This window comes from Heterodontus francisci, unplaced genomic scaffold (genome assembly GCF_036365525.1).
Source record: "Heterodontus francisci isolate sHetFra1 unplaced genomic scaffold, sHetFra1.hap1 HAP1_SCAFFOLD_221, whole genome shotgun sequence".
Classification (NCBI taxonomy): Eukaryota; Metazoa; Chordata; class Chondrichthyes; order Heterodontiformes; family Heterodontidae; genus Heterodontus; species Heterodontus francisci.
The window spans coordinates 1,428,425-1,442,287 of NW_027141485.1; the positions used below are offsets into that span (position 1 = coordinate 1,428,425).

Consider the following 13,863-nt stretch of genomic DNA (forward strand, 5'->3'; position numbering starts at 1 on the left):
AGCAGATTCAGTCGTAACTTTGAAAAGCAATTGGGATAAATACTGGAAGGAAAAATGTACAGATTACAGGAAAAAGCTGAGCAGCAGTTCTAATTGGATAACTTAACCAAAGAGACAGCACTGACACAATGGACCAAATGGTCTCCTTCTTTGGGTATCATTCTATGGTTTTATGAACATAATGTTGATATAATTCGCTGAGTTGGAAGGGAAGTGAACCCAGATTCCGGGTATTCTGAACACCAGACCCAAACCAACTGAACAAGCCTGTTGTTTAATCTCTGTTTTTCACACCAGCTTCTCCTCGCTCTTTCTGTGTTTCCTGCCTGGTCTGTTCCTCTGACCTTCATTCCTGACACTCTATTGAGAATGGCCAACTCACTGCACCTCTCACTCACACCATCACTCCACCCCTTCACCCACTTCCAAACCTCTCTGTTGAACAGCAACTCACATCTGCTCCTCTGCTCCATTAATATAACAGGAAAACATTTTCAAACAGACATTTCCAGACAGTGAACGTTCCAGTAACACAAGGTAAAGAGCAGATTATTTCACTTTAAACACAGAGAGAGCAGCTCTCCCTGTTCAGGCTAAGGAGCAGATGTAGTTTCACTTCCATTCGTCTTAGAGACATGGGCCAGAATTTTAAGGGACCGTTGGAGACGGGAATGGAGGCTGGGGAGGGGGAGGGGGGTGTATAAAATAGGGATGGAAGACGTCGGAACGGATTTTTCTGTCGGTGGCTGACATGGAGGGCAGACTTCGCACATCCACTCGGCAAGAAGGCATTTAAAGTATTTATGAGTCCAATTGTCAGCAATTTTATTCACTGGATCCAATTGAACTAATAGTTCACGGGAACCACGGGGCTTCAGAGCCTCGCCTGGTTAAAGGAGGTGACTGGGAGGTGGGAGCTGAGTGTTGGCTTCACTGGGAAGCTATCGGGTGAGGCAGCATAACTTGGCAGTAAGGGTGGAGGGGGAAAGGGCATCGGGAAACACTGTCAGGAGTGGGGGCCAATGTGCCAGCTCTGCAGGGGGAGCCACACCAGGGTACCATTGGGGCAGTGCCACCTCATTGAGGGTGACAAGTGAGGTAAATGTGGCTGGGTGTTTACTGTGAAGGCCTTGCACTCAGGGAGGGGCAACCTGTCATGGGCCTCATTCAAGGCTCACATTGAGGAGGAGGAGGAGTCGAGAGGAAGGGAGGGAGGCGCAGGCACCAGCAGGGGCACCACAGCAGCTGGGGGGCCCACAGGAAGGCCAGCCTCGATCAGGAGGCTGGAGAAGGAGGCAGAGGAACACGTCAGCTGACGTTCAACTACCTGCAGATGTCCGAGTGACAGTGTCTCCACAGACTGCGCCTCTGCACGGAGGTCGTCACTGATCTCTCTGCCATGAATTAGCTGTGCCCCATGGGACTTGGTGGGCACCTGATACCAGTGTCACTGAAGGTCACTGTGCCACTGAACTTCTGCACCAGCAGATCATTGCAGGGATCCACTGGAGATATGTGTGGAATCTCACGGTCTGTGGTGAATCAGTGCATCAAGGAGGTCACCAATGTCCTGTTCAGGAGGGCCGGTGACTATGTGCACATCGATCCAAACAGTCAAGCTGAGAGGACTATAGGATTCGGGGCCATCACTGGATTCCCCGAGGTGTAGGGTGTCACCCCATGTGACCATCAAGGCTCCTGCACACCAGCCAGCAGCCTTCAACAGGAAGGGCTTCCACTTGCTCAGTGTGCAATTGGTCTGCAACCACTGCAAATGGATCCCATAGGTGTGTGCACAAATCCCGGGAAGCAGCCACAACGCCTGCATACCAAGGCACTCCCAGGTGCCAGAACCTTTCCGCGGCCCCATCCGCTTTCAGAGATGGATCCTTGGAGACAAGGGCTACCCACTGAGGACATGACTACTGACGTCTGTGAGGAACCCACGCGCGGATGCAGAGGAGAGGTACAACACCTGCTGCGGGTCAACCCGAGCGACCATCAAGGAGGCCATTGGTCTCCTGAACATGAGATTCAGGTGCCTAGATCGATCCAGTGGAGCCCTTCAGTATGTCCCGGCGAGGGTCTCACATATCGTGGTGGTTTGCTGTGCACAGCACAATCTTGCATTACAGAGGGGTGAGGTGTTGACAAGGGAGGATATCGTGGAGTGTGATGTCTCCTCTGATGATGAGGATGTGGAGGAGGATGCTGCCCAAGCAGTGCCAGATGAAGAACCTCAGGCACAGCAGGAAAGGGGCCATGAGATACACACAAGTGAGACATGAGACACCCTTATACATTCAAGTTTCCTTTGAGCCTTACCACCTTCTGGAACCACAGCAATAAAGTATTAGCTTTCAGCAGCCCTGTTGTCGTCTGCTTCCTTCTACACTGCAGCGTCCAGGTACACATCGCACAGTGACAAGACCGAAGCTTTGTGAACTCAGGGCTTGGTCCCTCACTTCCAGCCCCTTGGGAGGAAGGGTTTAAATGAAGTCCCAAAGGGCATCAACAATAGGAAGGAGACATAGTGAGAGATCATCATTTCTTTCTTCCGTGTGACATCAAATGCAACCCAACCATCTGGAATGCACATTCACCATGAACCCAAGTGAATCTAGGTGCTCTTCGGAAATCTTTTCCGCATGCTCCTACGTGGTGCTCCCCCTGCTCTGTCAGCTGAGGTGGAGACAGGCTGCTGACCTTGCTGCCCCATGGCTTGGGATGACATTGGTGGCCGTCCTCTTGCTGCCTGAGGCCTGGAGGGCCCCGGCGCACTGAGGGCCTCCTGCACAGGTACAGGGACCCCCCCCCCTCTGTGATCGAGGGTGATGGAGGCAGGCACTGGCATCACTTGTGTCACTGGCAGAGGGGCTTTGGAGCTACTGTCCACACCAGGAGCACCCTGAGAGGAGACCCCAGATGTAGCAGCCAGCTGCTCCTCCCCCTTATAAGACACACTTGTACCTCGCTGCAGACCTGAGAGGGACGTGGACCTGGTGAAGAGTTCAGGTGCCTCGTCCCTCCCTCTCACCTTGTCACCGCTGGATGGAGCTCATGGACAAAGCGATGGAGTGCAGGTCTGCACACATCTCCGGCAGCCACTGATTGGTCGGCTGGATCTGGCTCTCCATCAGAGTCACCAATCTCTCAAGGAAGGAAGCCAGACACACCCCCATCAGAGATAGTACAGCATGCAAGGCCTGGATGGACTCCTCCATCATCCGAACTTGGGTACACATAACCTCCGGCAACTCTGCCAGATGTTGCCTGACCTCTTGCTGCAGCTGCAGCATTTCCCGTGTTGCTGGTGACACCAGAGGCACGTCATCAGCCTGGGACTCAGCATGGGCCTGGCCTCCCACAGACTTCCAACTGCCAGTGGCCTCGGCTGTCACAGCCTCCGTCAGCTGCCCGGGCCTGTCTGTGACGTGCTCACCAGCTTGTGTGCCCAAATCTAACAGCGAGTGGATACCCACCGAGTGAGGGTTTCTGTGCTGGTGGAGGGTGCAGGGGAATGATGTGACGGTGCACCCTCTGAGGCTCCCTGCTCCTCCTCAGAGGTGTCTGGCTGTCCCACAGTCTCTCCAGCTCTTCGCTCTTGTCGTTCATCCTAGCCTGCATGTGAAAACAGGGACATTGAAGGGTTAGAGTCTGCCCATCGTGACATTCCAACCACCCCTACTGTGCAGCTCCATTGATGCAGTGGTGAACAGATGAGCAGTGTGGCTCCTTTGCAGCGGATGCACCCTTGTGCCCCAGGAGATGTTCACTCACTCTCTTAGGTAGGTGTCCCTGTCTCTCCATCAGCTATGGAGCAGCTGCTTTGCTGCCCGGCCTGTTCCATGGCCTCCTCCTCCATCGGGATGAGGACATGGAGATAAGGCATCCACTGCCAGTCTTGACACGCTCTTTCCGATTGTGGGCTGTCTTCTATTGCAGCCACTATGATCAACAAAGTTCGTCTCCCAGCGGGGACAAGCCCAACATCTCTGATGGTGATAATCCAGCAGTCCATGATGTGGACACACATATTCCTCCTGCATGTGGCCCCTCTCGAGGGACTGTGTGAGTTTAGACAATGACTGACGTGCACCTCCCACCGAGATGCAGCCAAGCCTCAGGCAGCGTGTCCTGCTGCCCTTCCCCAATACACATGACTGGGTGGTCACTCCCTTTCCACCAAACACTCCCTCTCACTCTGCCATGCGCAATGTCCAAAGGGTCCAAAGTGTTTTGAGTCTGTGCCTGAGCAGCCTGGATCCGGTCATTGACCCACTTCGTGCACTGGATCCATGTCTTGGGGTTGACCCCATGGCTGCTGACTTCACCTACTATCTCAAAGCAGCTTTGCTTGGTCAGGTGGACAGGTCTCCACCTCCCATCCCTGGGGAAGAGGATCTTCCACCTATCTGTTGTCACCTGGAGGCGAACCTGCAGGAGGGCATCGCCAAACCATTGGACCATGGTCACTGCAGGCTCGCATTCAGCTCCTTATCTATCAGGCAGCAGAGACAGCAGAACGGGTCCTGGGGCATCAGTGACAGCAGAACGGGTCCTGGGGCATCAGTGACAGCAGAACGGGTCCTGGGCAGCAGAGGCAGCAGAACTGATCCTGGGGCAGCAGAGGCAACAGAACAGGCTCTGGGGCAGCAGAGGCAGCAGAACAGGTCCTGGGGCAGCAGAGGCAGCAGAACGGGTCCTGGAGCAGCAGGGGCAGCAGAACGGGGCCTGGGGCAGCAGAACGGGTCCTGGGGCATCAGAGGCAGCAGAACGGGTCTTGGGGCAGCAGAACGGGTCCTGGGGCAGCAGATGCAGCAGAACGGGTCCTGGAGCAGCAGAGGCAGCAGAACGGGTCCTGGGGCATCAGAGGCAGCAGAACGGGTCTTGCGGGAGCAGAACGGTTCCTGGGACAGCAGAGGCAGCCGAACGGATCCTGGGACAGCAGAGGCAGCAGAACAGGTCCTGGGGCAGTAGAGGGCTCTCAGGAAGACACTTCTTTAAACCAGGCAGCAGTGAATGCAGGGCTGGCTGTCCTTTAAATATGGTGCCAGCACCTGCCGTTGTGTCAGATGTCGGTGCCATCGGTGCCTCGTTCCCTACCTCTGGTCCTTGTTTACATGGGCCCCACGCCTCCCCTTCATTAATTGGTCGGCTGCTCCGTGATCGGGGTCGGCCGGCCACATTTCACTCGTGTGGTGATGACACCCGCTTCCGGTGCCTCTGCCGAGAGCCGCACCGTTAGTTTAAAATTCAGCCCATGGGGTCAAGAGTGGAAAATCTCCCCTCTGATTCTCTCTACTTAAAATGAAGGAGACATCAAATTAAAACTGATGAAACCAGGGATTGTATCCTGGTTCTTCAATCTAGTGTTCTCCCAACTGAGCTATTCCATCCTCACTGTGAGCTCATCTTCATTGGAGACAAATATAACTCCAGGTGGAATTTCCCACCCGTTCATTCCTCACTTCAGGGGAATGGGACCCGACCAGATCGCGGAACTCAGATTATGTTAATGTTCTGCTCTTGATATCTTAATATTATCTTGCGTTTGAGACACTTTTAATCAGGTTCACGGACAAATTCTTCCATCATCCCTTCTCCCACATTCTCTCTCTCTCATTCATTCTTTATTCCTCACAGTCCAGAAAGGGTTAGGAATCAGAGCTCACCCCCAAACCCTCTGCACACAGACCTCTGTCTGTTACCCTGTTTGATCCAAGAGACCAGTCAATAAATTACACTCTTTATAAACACAGAAAGCTGCCTCACAGTGTTGGACAGAGATAAATACACTGAAGTCTTTTGAAAAAAGTTCATCTTACGGGTTGTTACTGAGCCCACAGAGCAGGGCGAGCCCAGGCTCCAGCCCCAGCCCCAGCCTGTGCTGTGTTAGCTGATGCCACCTGGTGTGATACTGAGCCACACGGAGCAGGAAAGGGCCTGGTTGTATTCATGGCCTGTGTTGAGTTAACTGATCCCACTCAGTGTGGTAGGAGCCACACAGAACAGAATGGGCCCAGGCTCCTTCCTCAGCCTGAGGGATGATAGTTCTTTTCACACGTTGTTGTCCAGAGCCCCACACAGAACAGGGAAATCTCAGGCTCCATCCCCGGCCTGTGGTATTTTACTTCATCACACCTGGTATGGTACGGAGTCCCCAGAGCAGGAAAGGTCCAGCTTCCATCTCCGGCCTGTGCTGAACTAGCTGATCTGACCTGGTTGGCACTGAACCGCAATCGGGGAAGGATGGGCCGAGGCTCCATGGCCTGTGGTGTGTCAGTTATTTTCATTTGGTGAGGTACTGAGCACCATATAGAGCAGGATGGGCCTGTGCTCAGTGAGCTGATCTCACCTTGTGTGGTCCTGAGACCCACACACAAAGCAGGACAGGCCTAGGCCTCATCCCCGGCCTGTGTTCAATTAGCAGATCTCAGCCAAAAGATTTTGATAAGGTTCCACACAAGAGGCTTCTCTATAAGATTAAAGTCCCTGGTATCAGTGGTAATATATTGATCTGGATTGGGAACTGACTGGCAGATGTAGGCAGAAAGTAGTTCCAGATGGATCTGGTTCTGTTTGGAGACCAGTTACCAGTGGTGTCCCACAGGGATCGGTATTGGGTCTGTTGCTCTTTACTATTTTTATTAATGATCTGGATGTAGGTGTAGGGCGCACCATCTGTAAATTTACAGATGATTTGAAGATCTGTGCGAGTGTTTAGACTGTAGACGATGCTCGACTGTTTCAGGCTGATCTTAATGTGTTGGGAGATTGGGTTCATGACTGGTAAATGATGTTTAATTTGGGTAAGTGCAGTGTTATTCATGTGGACAGGGCGAATGCTCAACATTCATACACCCTTCAGGGAAAAACATTAAAGTAGGTGGAAAAAAGAAAATAATTTTGAGCAGAGATCTTGATGTTCTAGTGCACAGATCTCTAAAGTTACAGCAGCAATGCTGTGAAGTGATAGTTGGAGCAAATAGAGGGTTGGGCTGCATTCAGAGGACAATTGAGTATAAAATGAGGCATATTCTTTCATGGGATGTGAGCGAAACTGGCAAGGCCAGAATTTGTTACCCATGCCTAATTGTCCTTGACAAGGTGGCGGTGAGCTCCCTTCTTGAATTGCTGCACTCCATGTGGTGTAGGTACACCCACAGTGCTGTTAGGAAGGGAGATCCAGGATTTTGACCCAACATCAGTGAATGAACAGCGATATATTTGCAGATCAGATGGTGTGTGACTTGGAGGGGAGCTTGCACATGGTGGTGTTTCCATGCATCTGCAGCCCTTGTCCTTCAAGGTGGTGGAGGTCTTCGGTTTGGAAGGTGCTGTCTGCGGAGCCTTGGTGAGTTGCAGCAGTGCATCTGGCAGATGGTACACACTACTGCCACTGTGCGTCAGTGGTGAAGGGAGTGAATGTTTAAGGTGGTGAATGGGGTGACAATCAAGGCGGCTGCTTTGTCCTGAACAGTGTCGAGTTTCTAGAGTATTGTTGGTGCTGCACTCATCCTGGTTTGTGCCTTGTAGATGGTTGACAAGTTTTGGAGAGTCAAAAATCACAAAATTATTACAGTGCAGAAGGAGGCCATTCGGCCCATTGTGTCTGCATAGAATCATAGAACATAGAAAGTTTACAGCACAGGCAGGCCAAAAAACGAGCCACCCAGCTGAATCCCATTGTCCAGCATTTGGACCGTAGCCCTGCAGGTTCAGGTACTTGAGGTGCACATCCAGACTCCTTTTAAATGAGTTGAGGGTTTCTGCCTCAGCTAACCTTACAGGCAATGAGTTCCAGACTCCCACAGCCCTCTGGGTGAAAAAACCTTTCCTCATCTCCCCTCTAATTGTTCAACACATCACTTTAAATCTATGCCCTCTAGTCACTGACCTCCCTACTAAGGTAAATAGACCCTTCCCATCCATTCTATCCAGACCCCTCACAATTTTGTACATTTCAATCAAATCTCCCCTCAGCCTCTTCTATTCCAAGGAGAACAACCCCAGTCGATCCAATCTTTCCTCATAGCTGCATTTTTCCAGTCCTGGCAATATCCTTGTAAATCTCCTCTGTAACCTCTCTAGTGCAATTACATCCTTTCTGGAATGAGGTGACCAGAACTGCACACAGAAATCAAGTTGTGGCCTAACTAATGATTTCTACAGTTCCAGCATAACCTCCCTGCTCTTATATTCTATACATCGGCTAATAAAGGAAAGGGTTCCATAAGCCTTCTCAACCAACTTATCAACCTATCCTGCTACTTTCAGGGATTTGTGGACATTCACTTCAAGGTCCCTCACTTCCTCTACACCTCTCAGCATTCACCCATTAATTGTGTCTTCCTTTGCTGTGTTTCACCTCACCAAAGGCATCACCTCACACTTCTCCAAGTTGAATTCCATTTGCCACTTTTCTGCTCACCTGACCAGTCCATTTCTCCAGCTCTCCTAATGAGCATTTCACCACGTGCCTTGAGCTGAGTTACTCATCACAGAATTCCCACTATCTGATTTACTCTTGTAGCCAGAGTATGTGTATGAATGGTCCAGTTAAGCTTTTGTCAATGGTAACCCCCAGGATGTTGATGGTGGGGGGATTCAGCGATGGTAATGCTGTTGAACGTCAAAGGGAGATGGTTACACTCTCTCTTGTTGGAGATGGTCATTGCCTGGTACTTATGTGGTGTGAATGTTACTTGCCACTTAGCAGCCCAAGTCTGAATGTTGTCCAGGTCTTGTTGCTTCTGGACACGGACTCCTTCAGTATCTGAGATGTCCCGAATTTGTCCTTTTATGAAACCTTGGTCAGGACTCACTTGGAATATTGTATCCAGTCTTGGTCTCCTCACATGATGGGTGATATTGAGGCTTTGGAAAGGGTACAGAGGAGAGACATTCGACGAATTCCCAGTATAAGACATCTTGGTTATCAAGTTAGACTAAAAGAGTTGGGACCCTACACCTTAAAGAAACCCAGACTGAGGGGTGATCCGATTGAGGTTCATAAATAATGAAGGGTCCAATTAAGCATGGGAGAGGAGTCACAAATTTATATTGTCAAAGGCCAGATGGCACCCGGATCACATTAACTTTCATTTTCAGTGGTGGGCTAATGTACCAGGATGGCTGAGTGGTTAAGGTGTTGGACTTAAGATCCACTAAACATGTGTCTGCGTGGGTTCAAACCCCGCGCCTGGTATCTGTGCTTAGAAAATGTTACTTATTCTTTCCCTGACTTTTGCCTTGCACCATCATCTCTTCTGTCATTTAATCACTCTTGCCTTCCAACTGAGCACAGCTTCCTATTATTTGATCTGCCCAAGCACCGTTCCTTGGCTCTGCGCTTGCTTATAAACTGGTAAATCTTTAACTTAATCTCCTCTGTACCCTGACAATGACCTTCTCATCCTTCCTGGATTGTGGTTCCTCACAGGATCCGCTGCCTCTCCGACTCCCCTCCAGGTAACTGAAGGCCCTGAGCCTTGGTCTCGCTTTATACGCTAGCTGGTAGTTGATTCCTTGCAGGTCTGCCACCGCTCAGGAGAAGCTCAAGACCCAGATCAAGCAAAGTATCAAGAGGAATGTGAACAAAGGCTCCCTGGTGCAGAGCAAGGGACAGGGAGCCTCCGGCTCCTTCAAAATCAGCAAGAAGGAAAACCCAGGGAAAAGTGGGAAAGAAGGTGAAGAAACCAGCAGACAAGAAATCTTCAGTGAAGAAACCAGCAGACAAGAAATCTTTAGTGAAGAAACCAGCAGACAAGAAAGTGACAACAAAGAAAGTAACAGCCAAGAAAACGAGCAGCAAGGCGGCGGCAACGCCAAATAAGGCGGTGAAGAAAGCAGCGCTTCAGAAAAAGTCTCCTGCGAAGAAGGTCAAAAAAGGCAAGAATGCGGCGGGCGGAAAGGCGCTGAAGAAAGTGCAGACATGGAAGAGCAAGGTCAAGCCGAAAGCAGCGAAGGCTCAGAAAGCAGGGTCTGGAAAGAAATGAAAGAGCGCGGGAAACTTGGAAACATCTGAACACAAAGGCTCTTCTCAGAGCCACCCACATCTCTCAGGAAAGAGCTGATCCCCTGATCAAATGATCCCTGTCCCGGCCCCGCCTGCAGATTCCACATGGAAATGATTTGGGGTAAATCCAGGATCCCTGGTGACTCGCTGACATCCCCTCCACCCAGCCCTTTCCCCACTCTCTGTAATAAAACAGAGGGATATCCGGCCCTCACTCCAACTGGAGATGTCTTCGGTGCAGTCTCAGTTCACAAATTCAGGGGGAGAGTTTGTAAGACAGTAACACTGGCGGAGAAACCCCACCTCACAACTCAAACCCCAACACATGAGTTTCTCCAATTCAGCTGGAGTCGGGTGACAACAGGAGCTGGGATAGGCTGTGATCGGGAATGTTAGGAATGGATTTGTTCAGGGAGGAGTGTACCTGGAATCTCCGAATATAATAGTTCCTTATTTCCCCAGATGACACATTCTGCAGTGAGAGTGAAAAGTCTCTTCACTGCTTCACATTTACTAATTGTTTGGTTCTAGATGAATAATGAGTCAGAGAGTAATGACAGGATCTGAAGCTTCTCTCACACCAGCCCTTGAATGATTCAGTGTGAAGTGTCCAATGTGTGAAGCTACTGCCAGGGTTTGTCAATCTGAACAGTTTCAGCTCAGTTACTGGGGGCCTGGAATCCCCGCAGTTTGACTCTGTCTCTGATTGGTCATCCTCTTCTCAATCCAATTCTAAACCAATAGGAGAATCACATATAAGTAAATAGAAGTTCTCATTGGCTTAGATTTTCCAATTGGAAAAAGCCCGGCAATTCCAGATCAGGAAGGAATTGAAGTGATGGAAAATTTCAATTTTCAGGCAACAATTTTAAAACCTCTCATTATATGTTCTGTTTTACTGTATTTACCGTCACAAAATCCTGACGCGATTTTAGGAATCGTTTTCATTTTTCAATCTGTTAACTGTAAGCGGCGGGAGGAAGGTCCGGTTCAGCAATTTAAAACGGGATAAATATCAGCTTCCACTCTGTAAATGGAACAAATTAGCGACTAACCGCTTCTCACAGGCTTCTCGGGGACTGACAGAAACGAGCGGTTTCTGATCTTTTCTCCTGAAAGAGGCGGATAATGCTGCAGGGAGCAATGAACTGCCCTTCACTTTCTGGCTGCTAATACACCCCTGACTTTAAACAGTTCAAACAGCGACTGATGCTTCTGCCGGAAAATGAGCAGATTCACCAGAATGATCCCGGTCCATCATGGCCAAAGACATCCAGCAGGCACGCCGCATCCGCGGGGAACGCACCTAAAACCCAGCTTCAGTAACAAGTGTAACAAGCTCTTTTCAGAGCCACCAAATCAGCAAAGGAAAGAGCTGCCATCTCTGTTCATCATCAAACCCATTAGATTGGAGGGGCGGCCACATGGTTTCTGTTTTGTCACATCACTTTCCCGAAAGGCCTGTAGGACTGAGAGCTGATCTGGAATTTAGAAAGCAGCATTACCGGAGACTCATTGCTGCTCAGCACAATCTCAACCCCGCTCCTGGGATCCGTTAGCTGGCATTTGGGGAAAAGAAATGGATCCCAGTTTTATTTGGAAGGCATTAATGGAGCCGGGTCCGTTCACAGGAGGGTTATTTACAAACATTACCCAATGAGTTCACTAATATTTGAATCCATTGGAGATCAGTACACAGGATATGTAAGGCAGCTCGGTCACTCTGACTGAAACCGCCAGTTCCCCGGGGCTGCAGACCCTGACACTGCGGGGAGAGAATCCCCGACTCTATCCCGCCGCCGGGGGAAACAGACAGCTCTGTGTCCGCAGAATAGGGAGGGCCGGGAGGAAGGCACATATTAAAGCGCTGCAATGGACTCAGCTCCTGTGTGTGAACAACTCTCACTGATACCGTCCTCTGGGAACAGTGCGGTCTAAACAGATCAGGTTAGGAGAGAAACACACAGCCCGAGAATGGCCTCTTCCTTCCTGCATTTACTCTGTTCCGGGAGCAGATTCTCATTGAGAAGCGGCGCTCAGATCACCGGAGAGAAAAAAAAAAACACAATTCAAATTGTCTAAATGAAAAACAGAGAATTAACCCGGACACTTCCGTTATTAAATTAATTCATCAGCTCCGAACCAGTCCCGTTAATGTACCGGGATAATCTCGGGATTTATCAAATCGAAGGCAGCGGGATTTATTAAATTGTTGATTCTGACACCCTGTAGTTCACTTCTTCACTTAACTAGAGGGGGAGATGTGTGAGCAGAGAAACAGAGCGAAATCCAGAGAGGGAACTGAAAACACACCTGGACAGATGTGAAACAGGTCAATCCACTGTGACAATAACTCCATCACTGACTCCCTCCTGACAGTAACCAGTCCTTTCACAGAGACTGTGGGTGGCTCTGAAAAGAGCCTTTGGTTTATTTGATGACATTTTGGCCGCTTTACTTTTTCTAGGAGCTCTGAGCGCTGGTTTTCTTGGGCAGCAGCACGGCCTGGATATTAGGCAGCACCCCACCCTGAGCGATAGTCACTCCTCCCAGCAGCTTGTTGAGCTCCTCGTCGTTGCGGACGGCCAGCTGCAGGTGTCTGAGGATGTTGCGGGTCTTCTTGTTGTCCCGGGCCGCGTTCCCGGCCAGCTGGAGGATTTCAGCGGTCAGATACTCGAGCACAGCAGCCAGATAGACCGGGGCTCCGGCACCCACACGGTCAGCATAGTTACCCTTTCTCAGGAGCCTGTGAACACGGCCCACCGGGAACTGCAGTCCAGCCCGGGAGGAGCGAGACTTGGCCTTGGCTCGAGCTTTCCCGCTGGTCTTTCCTCTTCCAGACATTTCCAAAATCTCACAAATACTTTCACAAAGAATGACTAATTTCCTTAGCATTGATAGCATGTTGCAGGTAGTCAGGGTGGCCGAGCGGTCTAAGGCGCTGCGTTCAGGTCGCAGTCTCCATTGGAGGCGTGTGTTCGAATCCCACTTCTGACACCTTGCGTTTTGACTGCACTGAAGGCGTTTGGGAGCAGCGGTGAAGAGCAAAGAGAAAGCAGGAAAAAACATAGACAAACAAAGTAACAATGGACCCAAAGATGCTGCAACAAAACATGAGAGTGAGAGGCAACTAAGCAAACAGCAGGGCACACAAAACATCAAAAATGTAACCTTTGTATCGGGGTGGAAGATGTTGCCAATATCCTTAATGAATACTTTACTGTTTTCCCGAATGAGAGGGCGATGCAAATATTGTTATGAAGGAGGAGGAGTGTGAAGTATTGGACGTGATAACTGAACGAGAGAGGAAGTATTAATGGGATGAACATCCTTGAATGTGGATAAATCACCAGGACCAGATGAAATGTACCCCAGGCTGTTGAAAGAAGCCAGGGAAGAAATAGTGGAAGGTCTGACCATCATTTTCCAGAGGATTGGAGGTCTTGTAACGTTGCAATAAAAGCAAAATACCACGCAGATCAAGCATGGCTGAGCCTTGAGAGTGGAGAAACAGGGCTGAATTCCCTGAACCAGTGCTACAGCTTTCAGATTAGAAGGAGCCTATACACACCTGATGGGTTCCACTTAAACAAAAGAGCTGGAGGTGTTGACGGTCAGAACACATAAAATGTGGAGGAGTGTTTGAAGCAGATTCTGTGTGGTTACTGTAGTTGTACTATGGAGTTATTTCAAGGAGGTGATTCTGAATGTAATGGATCAACGTGGACCCGTCCAAGGCAAAGGTTCTAAGCTTCCCTGTGGTCCAGCCTGGTTGAATGGAACTGAAGCAAACAAATCATCCAGAAGAGGAAAAGATATGTAAGGCCATGAAAGCACAGAAT

At 50.0% G+C, this 13,863-nt stretch overlaps 1 non-coding gene across 1 annotated transcript; it reads left to right on the plus strand.

The window, feature by feature from the left end:
* Positions 1 to 12,935: 12,935 nt before the first annotated feature.
* Positions 12,936 to 13,018, plus strand: trnal-cag (transfer RNA leucine (anticodon CAG)). Its single transcript has one exon. It is a non-coding gene; the product is annotated as a tRNA-Leu (tRNA).
* The last annotated feature ends 845 nt before the right edge of the window (positions 13,019 to 13,863 follow it).